This window comes from Ornithodoros turicata, chromosome 1 (assembly GCF_037126465.1).
Source record: "Ornithodoros turicata isolate Travis chromosome 1, ASM3712646v1, whole genome shotgun sequence".
NCBI classification, from domain to species: domain Eukaryota; kingdom Metazoa; phylum Arthropoda; class Arachnida; order Ixodida; family Argasidae; genus Ornithodoros; species Ornithodoros turicata.
The window spans coordinates 62,738,053-62,757,492 of record NC_088201.1 but is presented as its reverse complement, the minus strand read 5'-3'; positions in this window follow the sequence as shown (position 1 = coordinate 62,757,492).

The window sequence follows — 19,440 nt, the reverse complement described above, 5'->3', positions numbered from 1 at the left end:
AAGACCTGACGAATGAAGAAACACTCACCTGTAAGAAGACTGATGAATGAACCGAGGGCCACTACAATGAGTGCTCCTATCACACCGTACCATAGATAAGAGAGCTTGTATGCAAACTCGATGCCCGAACTGCAAAGGAGGAGCCGGTTTATACAATCGTATTTAACGGGCGCTTGCCTTTTGCCAATCAGTGCACTACAAGAACATTCCAATGAACTTTCAGACCAATTTTCAAAATAACATGGGCCCATTGGAAGAACAGTGCCTGTTCGAAATACCTGACCTGAGGCTGTTCCTTGCCGTTTTGTATATCTGGTCTTGCTTCTGTTATGACTTGTCTCCACTCGCGTACATGATATGTGAGCTTCCTCCAATACGCCTTGGAAGTAGGTCAGTTGTCTGCGCAGCTCCCCAGTTTCTCTCTTTCCCCTATTGCCCATGGAGCGACTTCATTGTTCCCTCTCCCAAATGAGGGGGCAACATTTCAAGGTGAGTTGCACATGGTTTCTTCTGTGGACCCACGCCGACCTACGAATACCCCCTTATTGCTGCCTTGTGAGTGGACAGACACTTGGTCACGTGGTTCCTCCAAAACTTTACCCTCTCCCATGCGCACAGACAAACTGTCGTACGTACACGCAGCAGATATTTTAAACTCACTTGTGCAGGTCCACGTCCACGGTAGGTAAGACTGTTGAATTGAGGCCTGTGATGTTACGGTAAATGTCGATGCACCCTTCGACAGACACGGGTGGCCTGTGGGCGAGCGGCCGTCGAATGAAGGCTCCAGCTGCAATCCAGCATAATGTGCCAGTTGCAGTGATGAGACCCACAATGGCGCCCTTGACAGCGTTGAGAACGAAGGCAGATCGTGCGAAAGAAAGACATAAGCTGAACATTTTCATTTTTGCACATTCAACAGTGGTGGCTTTTGCTCTTAAAGGAGCAATGGGGTGACTAAAGGAGTGTAGAGGAGGTGTTTTTCCTCTACCTGAGCCCCGACCGGCGATGATGGTATGCCACGGAGAGGCGCTGACGGTGACCTATCTCCATGGCCGCGCCGGTGGAACTGAAGCCGGTGACCCAGGCAGGCCTCAATACCTCCCCGTATTCGCGGCAGTAAAAAAATATTTCCACGTCATAGTCACGTAGTGTTACGGCGTCAGATATTATAGTTGATACCCAGGCCTAAGAGCATTGCGTGCTCCGCGATTGGTTTGCAAAGTTTCGAAATAGCATTCTTTCGCGGGCAGCCGGTCTGGCGGGCAGTTACGAGAAGAGAAGGGTGACAGCGTCGCAGCGTCTCGACGATGTCGGTTGTCAGCACCGTATGACTGTATCATTCAAAGAGAAGTGTGTTCGCGAATTTGTTCGTGTGTCAAAGTGATTCTGCACGTGTTGTGATGTTTCCCGACACAAGTATCCTACGAACAGTCTCTCCAGTTCAGAACTGGAATGCAGTGGTGTGCTGACGCCTGAGGAACACTTTTGAGCGCCGTCGCATTTTCGAATGCAGTGACAACGGAGACAGGATTCGGTGTCGGTGCGACGCAAGTATTTCCGCTTTCGTTGTAACCTTCAATGCACTGCAAGCGGTGGCTGATCCAAGATGGGGCGGGCGGTTTCCCCCCAAAGCGTCAGTTTATACATTGGATTTCCCTCTCCTCCCTCCCCCACTACGCGCTCCGACAAAGAAAGCGCCGCCCCCCCCCCCCCCCAAAACCGAGGGTCTGGATCCGCCCCTGACTGCAGGCAACGAAAGAAGATGGTCACCGTGATATTGCATGCACTTATGTGAGCGTCGCTCGCTTCTAGAAGTGGACTGTGTTTTCTTTTTTTTCTTTTTTTAAGTTTGAACGGGATCTGTAAGCACGGTGAATATTTGTGTCAGACTTTTGAGTCAATACGACGTACCAAATAAATGTGTATTTTGTCAAAAATTTGCCTAGTTGTTTTGGAATAGGGAGTAACGAGCGTCAGCATGAAAACCAGTAAAAGTAAAAGCCGATGGTAGCCAGGACCAGGCGCCCACAGCTCCCCACAGGCTCACCAGGCTCCCCATAGAGCCCATAGTTTGAGATAATTCAGGCAACACTGGGCATACAACCAGTGAAAATGCGTCGTGATGCCTAGCAGCCAGCCAATCAGCAGCCTCTCCGTATGGCTCGCCTTTCGGCCGGTCCTGGCTACCATTGACTTCTACTGGTTTTCACGCCTGGCGCCCGTTATTCCAAAATAACTAAGACATTTTTGACAGGCTAAATACACATTTATTGATGCAACGTATAGACTCAAATGTTTGACTCATATATTCACCGTGCGTACAGGACGTTTCGTTCGTTGAATAGACTGCGACTAAACCAAGTTCGAACTTGCAAAACACATACACATACACAGTCTATTTCTGGAAGCGAGCGAGACCCACGAGTGCGTGCGATTTCACAAACGAGCATCTTCTTCTCATGCTGGCGGTGCACCGAAGGTCACACGGTCACGGGAAATACTTGTGTGGTTACGAATCCTGTCTTCTTAGTCACTGTATTTGAAAATCCGACTGCGCTCGAAAGTGTTCCTCAGGCGTCAACTCACCACAGCCTTCCAGTTCCGAACCAGCTAGAATGTTCGTAGGTTGGTACGTTATCGGGGAACAGTACATGGCCAGAGTCACTATAACTCACGAATAAACCCGCGAATACACTTGCTCTTTGATCGTTGTGGTCAACCGACATCGGCGAGACGCAGGGACGCTGCGACCCCGCTTGCAGGTGCCCGCCTGGCCGACTGCCCGCGAAAGAGTTAGCTGTCAGCTATTTCGAAACTTTGTCAACCAATCCCGGAGCGCTCAACCTCCTTCGGCCAATGGGCATCCGTCATGATACCTAACGAAGTAGTATACCACGTGACTATGACGTGGAATTATTTTTCTACTGCCGGGAGCTATGGAGGCCTGGCCAGGACGGCCAAAAGGCGAGCAAACTGAGAGACTTCTGATTGGCCGAATGCTAAATATCATAGTTCATTGTCATTTCTTGCATGCCCAGTGTTGCCGGAATTATCTCACACTATGGAGTCTATGGGGAGCTGTGGGGGCCTGATCCAGACGCGTGGCCATCGTCGTCGTTGTCCACGGCCCGCTACAGTACTCCCCCTCCCAGACGCGGAGCGGCGAGAAAGAAGAACCGCGTCTTCACCGGAGGAGGAGAGCAAGAGCAACCGTGGATGACGCGCACTGCTGGACGTGTTCGTGGCACGGCACAACACCCGTTGCGGAAAACGGTCGATGAGCGGGCCAGAGACGGCCGGAATGAGGCTTGACGAAGATGAGGGGCGAAGTCGTCGGAGTCGTGGTCTGGGGTGCCGCAACCGGCACGGGAAGGGGCGATCCCAGGAATAGCGAGGCTGCCGAGACGCCGTCTGAAAACATGCCGTGGCTCGGCTGCCGCGACTGCCGAAACCGGCAGGCGAGCACGTTGCTCTGGTGTCACGGTCGACAGTGGGTGAGAGTCGAGATGCATGAAATAGTGGCGTGTACCTCGGGAGACAAGCAAGGACAAGTAGACTGACTGTCATTGTCAGAAAGAATGCGAAAGCGGACTGGCACGCAGAAGCGGCCCCGTGAGCTCGCGTCACATTTATTGCGCTCGTTGTCGATGGGCGATGCTGATAGGCGGCATGCCACGGAGAGGCGATGACGGTGGCCTATCTCCATGGCCGCGCCGGTGGAACTGAGGCCGGTGCTCCAGGCGCGTGGCCATCTTCATCGTTGTCCACGGCCTGCTACAGTAGTTGTGGCGTGTACCTTGGGAGACAAGCAAGGACAACTAGACTGACTGTCGTTGTCAGAAAGAATGCGCACTGGCACGCAGAAGCGGCCCCGTGAGCTCGCGTCACATTTATTGCGCTCGTCGTCGATGCGTCCCCGAAGAAGGAGAATAAGACACAGAGAGGGGAGTAGCCCAGGTAACGGTGCAGCGAGGCTTGACGCGAGGTGGGTGAGGGACGGAGACAGAGGACTCTGTGGCAGGTGCAGCAGGGGTGTCGACCTCCAGGTATGCCGGTTTTACCCTGTCGAGAGAGACCACCTGAGGCCGGACTTGAATGTCCGGCGTCATGGTCTTGTCGGTGCGAGACAGGACACGGAAAGGACCGTCCTAATGGGGTGAAAGGGGCTTGCAGGGGGCGTCATGCCGAAGAAAAACGTGTGTGCATGTCTTGAGACCGGGGTGCACAAATATGACCGGGGAATTGGGGGTCCTGGTGGCGGTCGGCGAAAGGCGTCGGAAGAAGCGGCGAAGTAACTCGACGTATTCAGACTGCCGAGTTTCGGCTTGGGAGTCGAGCCAGAAATCGCCGGGGAGGTGCAGTGCGTTCCAAAGACGAGCTATGCGGCGGAGCAGGACAGGTCTTGCTTGAGGGCAGAACGAATGCCCAACAGCACAATCGGCAGATGGTCTACCCAGGTGACTTGGGCCTCACGAGCAATAAGAGATGCCTAGAGCTTGCGATGGAAGCGCTCTACAGCACCATTGGAGGCGGGATGATAGGCAGTCGTTCTGATGTTGTGAAGTCCCAGCAGGGTCATGAGAGCCTTGAAGAGGGCGCTTTGGAACTGCCTGCCCTGGTCGGTCGTAATTCGAGTGGGGCATCCGTAGCGGGCGATCCAGGTAGAGACGGTCGCACGAGCTACGGTGTCGGCGGTCATGTCTGGGATGGGCACAGCTTCAGGCCACCGGGTATACCTGTCGACCATGGTAAGAAGGTACCGATAGTCGCGGGAGGGTGGTAGGGGGCCGACGATGTCGACAGAGATGACGGAAGCGGCTGTCGGGCAGAATGGCGGAATTCGGGGACGAGGGCAAAACTGTCCTGATGCCCGCACTATGCTGGGAAGACGGGACGCCAGAGATTGTTAGGCCGGTTGTGGAGTCAGCAAACTTCTTGCGGGCGATACTTATGTTGAGCCCGAAGTGGTGAAGGAAGTCGGCCCCCAGAATGGCGTTAGGCACGTCGGCTGTGACAAACAGCCAACGAAAAAGGCGCCTGAGCCCGATGTCAATGGTGATGGATCGCAGGCCAAAGGCTGCGATGGGCAACGTGTTGACGGCCTGAAGAGTCGAGGGGGAGGGCCCACGGGCGCGATCAGCCCGCGTGGGGGGCACGATGCTCACTTCAGCGCCGGTGTCTACCAAAAATCGGTGGCCTGCGATTCGGTCAATGACGTAGAACAGGCGGCTTCCTGGGGGGCCGTGGTCGAAGGCCGCCTCTATCGACCGGCCTCCACATTTCCCGTCCAGGAACAAGGTCGTGTGCACTTCAGTGCCTTGTCGCCGTATTTCCTGTGATACCAGCAGAGGCCGTTGGGCTGGCTCTGAGCATCAGACTGGGCGGAAGGAGAGCGGCGGCGGCCGCGGGTCTGCGAACGTAAAGTCTGAGGCCGGTGAGCTAGATCAGATCGGAGACTTTCCACAGCTTCAGACAACCGTGCAATCTGCTTCTGAAGGGCGCGGGTAGAGCTGTCAGTGGGAGGGGCGTGCGGGGTGCGGTGGGAAACAGCGGCGATGGAAGGCGAAGAGTACTCAATGATCCTATCCGCGAGTTGGGCGAAGACCTTGAGGGAGAGCTCTTCGGAGCCGGCCAAGACCATTAGTACTTGCTGCGGGAGCCTCTGGAGGAACAGCTCAATATGGGGTGCTGATCGTTCGTGGCACCTCCGTGCAGTTGTTGCATACGATGGAGAAGCTGCGATGGTTGCGATCGCCCAGTTCCTCGCCAGAGAGGAGCTGACGGATCCGTGACTGCTCCGTGCACTCAACACACGAAAGAATCGCTTCCTTGAGCTGCTGGTACGGATTTTCGGTGGGTGGGGAGGCCAGAAGGTCGTCTACCTGGTCAGCAACGTCGGGACGTAAGGCCGAAACGCCGTTCAGATACATCGTAAGGGGCGATGCAATTCGGCGAAGGGCGAAGCGAGCTTCGACCTGCATAACCATGCACGCGGGTTCTTCGTCCAGAACGGCGGCAGGTGGACTTCTGTGCCAACGGCGCCTACAGTGGCTCCTGTCGAAGCAGGCGGTGCAGAAGGAGGCGGCTCCAAAGGAGCGTCTGGAGAAACATTCATTGTCGGGTGACCAGTTGTGGCGTGTACCTCGGGAGACAAGCAAGGACAACTAGACTGACTGTCGTTGTCAGAAATAATGCGAAAGCGCAGAAGCGGCCCCGTGAGCTCGCGTCACATTTATTGCGCTCGTCGTCGATGGGCGATGCTGATAGGTGGCTGCTACAAAATGAAGCAGTGGGTCGTGAGTGTACCGGAGGCCGTGGACAGCGCAGGTCGGTCCCTGGAAGCCGTGAAGCGACGATCAGTGAAATGATCAGTGAGCGGTCGGGTCGTTGCGTGGTCGGTCGGATCAGTAGCGTGGACGGAAGCGGGACGGGAGCGGTCGGCGTGTCGGTTGAGAGGCGAAGGGCGGTCGTCATGTGGTCGTGATAAGTCGAGTAATGGCGGTGTGTTCCAGGGATAGCGTGCCGTGGTAGTGCTGGTGTGGTCAGAAATTTGGGATGGTGAAGGGCCGAATTGCGCCGAACTTGATGTTCATCGTTCGGGTCACCGATGTAGAAGAGGTGTTGTTCGTCTACATGAGCCCCCACCGGCGATGATGGTATGCCACAGAGAGGCTCTGACGGTGGCCTATGTCCATGGCCGCGCCGGTGGAACTGAAGCCGGTGCTCCAGGCGCGTGGCCATCGTCGTCGTTGGTTGCGTTAAGTAGGCGCACCTCTTTTGGCGCACTCAAATCGGGAGTATGAGACACTTGGAGCAGCCACTAAACAGTGAAAAGCAACTTTCGAACGCTACACTGCTCCCTCCCTAATGCCACTTCCTGTTGTGTGCTCGTGCAATGCACAGTCGGAGGGCACGTTGGCTTAGTTTAAACCTATAGTAGCGTTGGAAGAGACGACTACGGTTGTGAAGACTTCTCCTTGTAACAGCAAATGAAATGGGAAAGATGTGAATTTGTAACAGAAGTCATAGGAGCTGGTTACTGTGAAGAAGGCTGCATGGCGTGAAGACGTCTGTGCTAAAGCTCAGCATTTCCCGCGAATATCCCCAGATACCCGTTTGGAAGTCGTCCACCAATGCAAGAACATGATAACAGTTGTCGGAGCATTGGGTAACATAGAAAGTCCGTATTTTGCTTCCGTGCCCACATTTCGAAAGTCGTCCTCCGGCGCTCAACAGGAAGTACGTCACAGAAAATCTCAAGCACCCGAGCGCTTGTCGTCTGCTTCAAAGCCCCCATTTCAAAATGGGGGCGCGGGGAGCGGCTCGGAGTCTCGCACTCCCGGGACGCGAGTGGTGTTTGTGTCGCGTTAAGTGAGTGGTGTCTGGAACACTCGCGCTCCGGGGCGCCTACTTAACGCAACCGTTCCACGGCCCGTGTTCCAAGCCTGCGTTCCCGTGTGCCAAGCCTGTGTTCCGCACACCTTTGAAAATACCTCCACTCTTCGAAAAATCGGAGAATGAGGCAAGGAATAGGGTAAGTCGTGACGTAGCCTATTCTCCTGACATGTGACTCGTAATATAAATCGGGGCAGCTCACGCGGGTATATAAGTGGCGCATGAGCTGAGAAGACACAAAACGAGGAGCAAGGGGCGTGAAGTCTTCGATGTCACGCGAGGATCGTGTCGGCCGTCCGCAGCTGCTTTCCCGGACTGTTTTTGTAAGTTTGGCTGCGTGGTGACAATACACAGTGAAAATACACATAGCGAAACTATTTTGCATGATGACCCCTGAGGAACAGTTTGACGGACGAGACAGTGTTTCGAGCCATACTATGTCATCCCATTGCTCCTTTAAGAAATACGTGACTGATCGAAGTGTGGTTTTTGTTTTAACTACGGACAGTAATCGTATCGATCGTAATAATTCGATCGTAAAATTTGGGAAAATTCGAGGGAAAAATGGTTGAGTAAATCCAGACGTTGAAAAGTGTAAAAAAAAATGTTGACGTTCCGGTTTTAAAAAGTCTTAGAAATTGAAATAACAAATCAGACTGCGAATGACTTCATAACAACTTCATGTTTTCTACACACTTTCCAAAATAATAGTGCCCGCCTGCATTGTTGGCAGGTAGTCATACCTCATGGTGAGAATTTGCTTTTGTCCCCGCGCTATACTTTCCTCATTCGAGCATGCAATGGTACAATTTGCCTTTAGCTGGGCAAAGTTTTAATTCGCGTACCAACCATACACACTGTAAAAACAGAACTTCACCGCGTAGCAAGGCGTGCGCCGACCATTGCCACGAATGATAGGGTCATCGTTCCTGATCCCAAGAGATATCCAAATTGCCACAAAAAGGCGTATGCCACCTCTCTCTTGGAATCAGAAGCCATGACCTTATCATGGTTGGCGCACAGCGTGCTATGCAGCCAAGTTATTATTTTTTTTTTCCTATACTCGTTACGACGCCCATTCTCGTGCGACCAACAACGGCAAGGTATGTCGGCATCACCCCACCCCCTCTGTTTTAAGAGTGCATAGTTGTATATCGGAATCCGTTATAAAGAAAGCACACTCTCTCCCACCCACTGCAATTCGCTCCCATTCTCCCATGAGAGCGTCGTGGTGCTATGCAACTGCGCTACACATATCCCGATATGATGCGTTAGAATGAATTCTGTGTTATAAATAATAATATATAATATAATATATAATAATATGCGATATAAATATAAATAAATAACATCGACAATGTGGGGCAAGAACACGAGTTTGGGACCATCATCATGTGGGTGCATAACTAGAGCACTATGCGGAGTGTCAAAGTGTTTACCTACAAGACTATTTGCGAAGGGCACGAACATTCCCAGCGTAAATACTCCAACTGTGGGACCCCCAACGATGCCAACTACAGAAATGGCTGCCTGAAACGACAACATGTCATGTAACCCGGTAGTGTTACGTAAGTAGTAACGCGAATTGCAAAGAGTCACTGAGTCAACAATTAGAGGACAAACACAACCATTGGCGTCACTAGGGTACGCATCACCCCCCACCCCCTTCCCCACGCCATTAACGGATACCTTTCCGTACCACTCTCTAAAAGCAGAACAGCTTCGCCACATAGCACCCTCTTAGCTAACCACCATGCCGCATGGCATCGTTCTTCCCCCTGATTGGTTAAAAATGGGGGCGTACGCCTTATTAGTGCACTCGTGCAGTTACGTTAATTGTCAAAAAGAATGCGTACGTCCCTCGCTTCCCACAAATCAGTATAGTGGTGGGGGCATCATTCTGTGCAATGGTTCGCTTTCACCGTGGTGGGGTTCTGTTTTTAGAGGGCAGGCAATGCATGATGAATTAGAATTGTGAGTCTTAGTGCATCATACGTTATTGCCTTTGCAAACGTAATGGTGGCGTTGGCGCACGCGCAAAATATAAAGAGTGCATCATACAATGAAAAAATGGCTAGGAAGCAAGCGAGCTGGTGAAGATGATGCATAATGTAAAAACCCCGAGACCAGGGAACACTAGGGACTTCGTGTTGTGTCTGTCCCTTCGTGTTCCCTAGTCTCGGGGTTTTTACATTATGCATCATACGTTATTGCCTTTGCATACGTAATGGTGGCGTTGGTGGTTCTGCGCACGCGCAAAATATAAAGAGAGCTTCGCGCATTGATCAGAACCACCACGCCATCCTTTACGTACGCGAGGGCATTAGCGTACGATATGCACTAAACCTCACGAATATTACTCCACACGCAGAAAAAATATCACTCGCCCGCAGACGGCTCCTCGCGTTGTCTTTGGTGTCATCGCGCCGCAGAGAAAGGGAGGTAGAGGCGGTACTGGGTCGGCGCGTCACCCGCTTTTGTCGCGTCACACGCTGCGGACTTGCCCCCGCACCCCCTTAGTGACGCCACTGAACACAACGTTTAAGCCTGAACAACCGAGGCAATGGTCCAAGGAACGGCAGTTGATGAAGACGAGCCAGCGAGTACCAGTGGCGGGAACCGAACTCGCACGTCTCAGCTTTTCCTCAACTGCCATTCGTTGCCTCGGTCGTTTTGGAATAGATCACAACGGGAGTGAAGGAAGGAGAAATGGTTATACGGAGAGGATTTCTACCTGCAGTACATCTCCCATGAGCTGAGCCACGTACACCATTGCCACGATGACCACCGCGAAGATCACCGCTTGAGGGAAGACAAGTTTCAAGTTACATCGTTACATCTCAAGTGACATTTCAAGTTACATCTCACAGTGACGGTATTAAAACACTAATAATATTGACCCTTTGTCCTGGACTATATGTAGGATCGGGGCTGTCACACTCATTCTGTTGTTCGAGGCATTCTTCCGACCGAGCCCAGTATACCGATTTCTGCTCAGACGTCTTGAGACATTTCAAAGTCCGACGTCTCCGTATAAGAAAAACGACGTCACCCTGAAGCTTATCTCCAGGTCATACACCCAAGCAATGGCATTAGGCACCATCTCATAGCACTCGTTTCTGCAGGTGTGACTGCATTTGGAGAAATGTAAACAACAACAGTGGTGAACTATATCAACTACTTGCATTTGCTTCATTCTCGGGAACACTGTGGGTACGAGACGTACATTTCTCTGCAAAAAAACTACTGCTTCCTGTAACCTACGCTCCAAAAACAAAACTTCACCGCATAGCACGCTGCGCGCCAACCATTGCGAAGAATGATAGGGTTGTGAGAGAGGGGGGAGCGTACACTGTTAAAACAGAACTTCACCACATAGCACGCTCCTAGCCAACCATCATACCGAATGATATCATTCCGTGTCATGATTTGTTCAAAACAGGGGGGAGGCGCCTATCTGGGACAAGATAATCTGTCCCAGATAGGCGCCTCCTCCCATTTTCAACAAATCAGTGCACAGAATGATATCATTCGGAATGATGGTTGGCTAGGAGCGTGCTGTGTGGTGAAGTTCTGTTTTAACAGTGTACGCCTTTTTGTGTGTGTGTGTGGCATTATCATATATCCAAATTGCCACAAAAGAGGCGTATGCCCCCTCTCTCTTCGAATCAGAAGCGATAACCCTATCATTCGTGGCAATGGTTGGCGTACGACGTGCTATGTGGTGAAGTTCTGTTTTGAGAGCGTACAAAGGAACAATTCTTCTCAATGTAGATAGGTAGTTAGTGTCAAAAAACATGAACGAAAGGTGTTTCAATCGTTCACAAAAACATCAAAAGGAGGTCCAGGGGTATCTTGTGAGGCAGGCGAAAATACGCGCCACACGCCTCAAGAAACGCGGAAGGAAGCGAAGTGGGCGACAAAATGTCAAGAGTTCATTTCGTTACGTCTGTGTGTCACCACCTTGCATAAATAAAGCCGAAGAGTCTCACATTCTCAGAAAAATTAAGTAATTGGCCTCTAACTCAATATACCTACTCCAGAGGGATTTCAAAACCGAAGTCACATCCTCAATAGTGCAGGCACAATGAATACAATGAAACTGTTTGTGTTTATACTGCTTTCATGTAGCTTTTATGAGCGGTCTACATTTCTTCAGAAATGTCGGCTGCTATGCGAAAGCTTGTGCGTAATAAACATATAGAAAGCTTCATTGTTTTGATATTTAATGTGCTCTACCGAGATACCTCATCCCATCGTCATGAGTGTAGCTGTAGTTGTTGTTCTACGAAAATATGGCGACACACCAGAGAAATAAATCTGCACACGTGACGGACGTGAAAGGTGGCATCAGTGCCTATCTGGCTGAGACATGGTTCTATATGCCCCGTGGGATAACTTGACATTCGGAATGCACACTATGTTGTTGCTCAAGAAACTGTCATCTATGCACTCTTAATACAGAAGGCAATACAGAATTTCACCACATCACTGAAGGTCAATCGCTGCACAAAACGATATTGTTATCACTCCTGATTTGCGGAAAACGCGAGGCGTATGTCTTTTTGTGACAACTAACATGACTGCATAAATGTCACAAAAAAGCTTACTGATCTCGTTTTCTATTCATGGGCCGTTCGGGATGATGGTTGACTAGGACCGCGTTATGGGGTGAAGCTTTGTTTAGAGACCGTGGGACGTGCACTACATTGGAAGGAGCGGTGCCATGAATCCTCCAGAGGACCGTTTCTCCGTGACCAACATTATTTATTGTGTGCAAGCATTGTGCCCCACTTCAGGGTTTCATATTTCCGCGTGCATGTCAGATTTTTCTGGATACGGGCGAAATACGCCTTTTATTTTTGAGTTTTCAGGCAGTTTTCTCGAGCGATTTTATGGCCACTTACTGAACAGTCTGACGACAGCTGCCGAAGCCTTGACGCTCAGATCTTGTTTTATGTAAGGTCGGATGATGTCCTCTGTTGTCGTTGTCGCCAGGGAACTGATACTGGCCGACACTGCACTGGTAATGTTCACTGTATTTATTTTAGACTCGAGATTGGAAATAAAAGTACAGTAACCAAAACTTGTGGGAAGCCATGGAAGCCATTTCTAATAGGTACGAACTGCTTAGTCCAGCCGACTTCGATATTACTTCAGATTCCCTCATTCGAACATAGCTTACATTTTGTCCGAGCTTTAGTAGCGAAGCCCAACAAAGGCCAACACTGCAATTGAAAGTGCTCCACTAGTTGTGTTCACTGTTTCACCCGTGCTTCAACAGTAACGCCGTACCTGTACACATACGCTTGCATTCAAGCGATTAAGTTCGGCAAGGTCTCCACTGTCCTATACCAAAACTGTCCGGAGATCTATGACCGTGACCGTGAGCGACATGGTTTGTAAGAGGAAGAGGACTCGCACTCAAACCTTCATATAGAACGGTCTGAAAAACATTCGAAGTTGACGGAGCGTGACAGGACTAGTGAAGCGATCCGGGATATCCCGAAATACCGGGATCACGGCTGTTTTTCCCGTCCAGAAATCACAGGATTTTCTGAGGAAAATCGGGGTGGTGGTTGTCGGGCTTACAGAGGTGGGCAGGCAACGTCACGACTAACGCCCTGGGGGAATGTGCGAATGGGGGAAAATCTGATCATTTCAAGACTTGAAGATAATACTGCAAACCTGCGGTTAGTGCCATCGCGACGCAGAACAGCGGAACAATAACGAGTTGTTTAATCCCTCGCGCTCGTTTTGAACAACAATTATTTGCCTTTGTCCTTGGCTGCCTGTCAAGCACACACTAATAGTGTGCGCATATTTCCTTGCTTACGCAGTGCCGGTGAGCTAGCTTCGATTGTTGATGCCTCCGACACACGTGCCGGAGCGGTCGTGGCGGTGATGGTGAAAGGGCTCGCCGGTGTCGGCCTCACAGAGGTGGCCAACGTCACGACTTACGCCCTGGGGCGTAATGTGCGTACTGGGCCGACTTTTAAGGGAACTGCGCCGACATATGTCTGAAAGCGTCGGAGGAAAGCCCAGGAAAAACCTCAGACAGCACAGCCGGCACCGGTATTCGAACCGGGTACCTCCCAGTCTCGACGTGACATGGCCAGCACGCTAACCACTGAGCCACGGGAGCTAGTCGCGTGCCGGAGCTCCGTGCATTGCTTTTTAAGGGGTATCACTGGCGTCGAACTGCTTGTATAAGGGCGTGCACGTGAACAACGGCACAAAGAAGAAGAAAGAATTGCTGTGGATCGAAGGTGTCTAAGATGAGCAGACAAACGATGTGTGTAGCGAATAATAACAATAATTGGAAGTAGATTTACCCGTGAGGTGAGTCCGCCCACAATGATCTGGCGACATGTTGCACATGCCGCAGGGTGGGACTTCGGATAATTTTGACCATTCGGGGTTCTTTGCAGCTGGAAATATCCTACCCACGGAGCTGAAAGCAATATTTACCTCCCCCACATTGCTACCGTCCTCGACCGGGATCGAACCCGCGATCTTGAGCTCAGCAAAAGTGTGTAGCGACTTGCCGCAGAGGTCAAGCGATTCAAACACGGCCAAAGATAGACTGCACGTTACGTTTAGGACGCGTGGCAAATTACTAGAAACTACACTGTTAAAACAGAACTTCACCACATAGCACGCTCCTAGCCAACCATCATTCCGAATGATACCATTCCGTGTCCTGATTTGTTGAATGTGGGAGGAGGTGCCTATCTGGGGCACATTATGGGTGTCCCAGATAGGCGCCTCCCCCTGATTTGAACAAATCGGGACACAGGATTATATCATTCGGAATGATTGTTGGCTAGGAGCGTGCTATGCGGTGAAGTTCTGCTTTAACAGTGTAAGTCGGCCCAGGACGCACATTCCCCCCCAGAGCGTTAGTCGTGACGTTGCCCACCTCTGTGAGGTCGACAACGGCGAGCTCTTTCAACACTACCATGCACCTTTCCCATCATCTGTTTCAACAGTGTATGTAGAGGCTAATGTAGAGACTGTAATGTACAGAGAGTAATGTGGAGCTAATGTTGTGACAGAGCGCCGAGGAGAGCCACATAAAACACGCGCAGGAATAATGAATTACTACTCAACGGCTGGGTATACAGGGTGTTTCACTTAAGAGGGACCCCCAATTATTAAAGAAATGTACATGCGATAAAAATTAGAAACCTTCTGCATCATACTTGTGAAGGTTTTTGCCGCCCAAACAGGTGGTTTCCATCAGCGTACCTCATTAATTTGTCTAATTATCTTAATTGAACTCCAAAAAATTCCCAAGGAAAGGTAACGTTTTTTTGCGCTAGTTAGAAAGCCCATGGCCACAACACCCCATTTCAGTCACAATTACAGGATCTTTCGATCTTTCCACAAAAATTCGACACCCGAAAACTTGCCATCTCTGCAAGCCCGTTTTCGGATTTCATCAGTGGCGGCGCTATCGGCAAAGCCCGAAGACACTCCCACTGCGCATGGAAACATCATGAGAAAAACAGAAGAAAAAAAAAAGGGGGTGGTGGGGACCGGCCCAATCACGCATTTTGTCTTCGCAAGCTTATCTGTTCGCAGCCATCAGTTACCGATAATCACCGACATCGGATGTTCTGTGCTGTTTCCTGTGTTGTCCTCTCCTCCTCCCCAGACTTTAGGCGGGGCAACTTGAACGAGCGTGCCTTGATGAGCGACGGTTTTTCGGGCAGTTTTTACGTGTTTTCGGGTGTCAAATTCTTCCGGAAAAGATCGTGAAAGATCCTGTAATTGTGACAGAAATAGGGTGTTGTGGCCATGGGCTTTCTAATTAGCGCAAAAAACACGTTACCTTTCTTTGGGAATTTTTTGAGTTCATTTAAGCTAATTAGACAAATTAATGAGGTCACTGATGGAAACCACCTGTTTGAGCGGCAAAAACCTTCACAAGTACGACGCAGAAGGTTTCTAATTTTTATCTCAAGTACATTTTTTTTTTATAATTAGGGGTGACTCTTAAGTGAAACACCCTGTATAGGCGCGGTCTCGGCTTTATTTCAATTTCGGAATCCCGTCCCGGGATCCTGAAATTCGTTCATAAAAATCCCGAAATCCCGGGACTGCAAGAACGGTCCTGGATTCCCAACACTAGACAGGATGACACTTTTAGGAATAGCACATGGTGAACGATGGTACTCGATAGCGCAGCATACTACGAACTTCAGGAATCTAGTGGGCGTTGCCAACGTGAGCACAGAGGGCAGGACTTCACGTGATATGAACTTCTAAGGTCGCGCATCTATACTTACGACCCCCTCATCACTCCCTGCAATGTACGCCGTTGCGTCACCTGTTGCAAAGAACATCTTTTTCCGTCTCCCTGAGCAATGGAAGTATGTCCCTTGGAATGATGACTATATACACTCTTAAAAAAAGGGTGTACTTTAACTCCTTTTTTTGCCACATACATAACACGCTTTTGGAGAGTACAATTACGCTCAAAAGGGTGTCTCCTCACTCCCTCAAGGGAGTAGCATAACACCTTTCTCCCTACTGGAGAGTAATATTACTCCCCGGCAGGGAGAAGGTGTTATGCTACTCCCTTGAGGGAGTGAGGAGACACCCTTTTGAGCATAATTGTACTCTCCAAAAGGGTGTTATATATGTGGCAAGGAAAGGAGTTAACGTACACCCTTTTCTTTAAGAGTGTAGTGTCAGGACGTATCAATCTGGTGGCTACACCTTGGTCTGGCGGATGACAGGGGAGTGCTACCTGCAGGGGTGCATCGCTAGAAATTTGAAGCTGCGTGTAAGCAGTGTGATGGTCTGGAACTGGACCTGGGACCGTTCACGGTACTGGATAAACCAATGAATGGTGGGGACACCTTCAAATCCTGGACAATATGCCATTGTGAATACTAGTACTGCGGTATGTCTTTGACGAGGGCCCATACGTATGACACTAGGACTGCGCTCCATGCCACAAAGCTCACGTTGAGGAGGATAGCTTTGAAGAGACGGGAAGTCGACACTTGGACTGGCCGCTCCAGAGCCCTTACTTCAATCGAGTCGAGCGACTCTGGGATGAAGTGGACCGTTACACGCACGCTCACCAAGAAATTCGCACAGGAAACAAGGCTGACGTAGCAGCCGCTTCGAGACGGGAATGAAACAAAGTACCAGCTGAAGTTTACAGAAAGCCAGTGCAGAGCATTCCAGGAAAACTGGTAGCCGACATCAGCGGCAAAAGATTTAGCTCTTTATAACGTTTTTATAGTTATCTTCACAGTACAGGCTGTGTGTTGTCAGGCAAGTGTCCTGATACCTTTGGTAATACAATGGTGTATTCACTACATTATAGATTAACATAATGTTATATATGCTTCGGGGTGCATATATGCTGCATGTATGTCGACAACCCGCCGCAGCCAGAAACATAAAAAGGTACGAAGGGGACTTGCACTGCTGCTTGACATCGAGCAGGTCTTGCTTAATCAAGGCAGCTTTGCTAAACTACGATGTTGTTCACAGCATGACGCATTGCATGTGTATTGCTGTCCAGTGTACTGTCCAGTGAAATACTCAGCGCAACAGCGGCCACTTTCCCAGGGGATTATTCCTAACTCATGACGCGTGGAACAAATCATTACCCTGTTAACCTCTCCAAATCGCAAGAGGCCTCGGAAATCCCAACGCATGTATAGAACCTTGTGCACCTCGCGCCATTTTTGTCGGCTATATACAGGAACGTACCGCTGAAGCGACTGGCGTGTCAGTGTACGAGGAAGCTCGGTGAGGTTTATTGAAATATAAGTGAGCGAACAGCAAAATTCCTTCAAATTTCTCTTACCTTAGTCCACCACTGAATATCCCAGAGACGAATAGTCCGGTTATTCCAGGATAGGCACCTAAGGAGTCCATCACATGCATGGGACTGAGCTGCACAACAATGCAATTCATAGCGTCATCAATTACGTCTTCGCTGTTAAGTTCGCATGGTAGCTTATGAAAATATACCGCACGATTTTTGCAGCTACAGATTTGCAATTGTAGAACTACAGATTTTAATGACGCAGGTCGTTTAGAAGGCTCTATGATTGCAGTCAAGATGCATGGTGGAGCCAGTTGTTTTCGAGATTTTTTTCTCATTTAATATTTATTTTCGTGCAAGCTAGGAGAACATATTTGTGTGCATGGCAGGCAGTGAATAATCCTTTCTGTTCAGCTTTTGTATCTTTTATAAAAGCTCCGAAACCCGACGATACACAGTGGCTTTTTCGTCAGTTACTGGGCTTTCAGTGACTCTTGGATTGGTGCGCCTCAGCAATTTCATTTTTCTCGTTTTGAAGTGCTAACACCACGTAGATACAGAACGCTTCCTCTCACTCATTCGCACGTAGACATATAGTTTAGATTTTACCCAATCGCCGCAGACGATTTCAAGCACAGGCAACGCCACCTAGATACAGAAGGCCGGCTTATTACATCCTCTCCCTCCTACGCTACGTGGAAACATGAAGTCAGAATTCGTCTGCTACTGTGAATAGCCGTTCCGTGAATTCAAGAACTCGCAAATGATTGCAGCTAACTTGGAACCTGTTGACCTGAACCTGTAGACGAAAAGTGCAACACGCTTTCCAGAAAATCAGTCTTGAGAAAGACATGATGGGACCATTTTGCGCTTTATTTTAAAGTTTTCCCATTTAGTACGCGGGGACGTTCGATCACTTCTCGCAGACGACAGTGGTTCGTCTGCATGGCTACGACCGCTGAAAGCTCGTTCGTTATTGGCTACCGCCGTGGCAAACACGATCGTGATTGGCCTCACGTGGGCAACGTCAGTCGTGACGTTGCCCACATACGTGAGGCCGACAACGGCAAGCCCTTTCAACATCACCACCACCACCGATTGGCCTCACATACGTGAGGCCAACAACGGCAAGCCGGTTTCCGTCACCACCACCACCACCACCACCACCATTGGTTGACTCTTAGTTGTTACGTCTCGTCGATAAGTAAGCAAGCTTTCTCTATCTAGGTGGTATTGGCACAGGCCTTGTGTGGCTACCAGTCGATACCCATGCGGCTGATCGCGTCTCGTCTCCATAGCTACGGCTGCGGAAAGCATGGCCGAGATTGACGGACTCGTAATGGTTACGTCACGCCGTTTAAGCAAACAGGCTCTGTTTCTAGGTGGCGTTGGAAGTGCATAGCCATGGAGGAAGTAATGCGAGGAGGTATCCTGTATTCCCCCGAAATGTGAAACTGGAATGGACCTTTTCGGAATAACCGTATGCGCACGCGCAGCCACCTGCAGACTGTCGCCATGTTAGTTGGGGGATAGCGTCGGCTTCAAGGTAACGTGGACGTTTGAGGCCGAGACTTGACGACGCTTTGTACTCCTGTGGCTCAGAAAAGACGACGGGAGCTCCAACGAAACGTGTTTATTCGGCCAGAGCGGATGAGCCAACTGCTAATGATACCCGAACTGATTTTCCATGGAATATACAAGTTCGCGTAGCGCGCCACGATGACGATGACCAAGGTCGGGCGCCACACTCCTAAGCATTAAAATGCGCTTTCGCTCTTTCCGCATTCTTCTTGGACTCTTCTCTCGCTACTTTCCCACGCGACGTGCCGGTCCCTATGAGCACCGCCATGATTCCTAGGGGGAAACACGACATTCGACATTTCGCCGCTAGGGCCGACGAGAATATGGAAATTGCCCAATGGGGGCCAGCCATGTGACATCCCTGCTAGTTTTCTGGTGTTTTTTTATGTGGGTGATTGGTTGCCGGAGTGTTATTACCGGACGATCTGACAGCGGCATGTAGCGCAGTGTGGGGTGACTGTGCGCCATGGGCCGACTTCTCATGGAATATTGCCGACATTCGCCTTACAGCGTCTAAGGAACACTCGGGGAAAACACTCAGACAGCACGGCCGGTGCCGGAATCCGAACCTGGGTCACCTCCCAGGTTCGAATCCCGGTTGTTTTCCTGATTTGCTGAGAACGAGGGGCGTATACGCTAATTTTGTAACACTTTGCGTATACGTA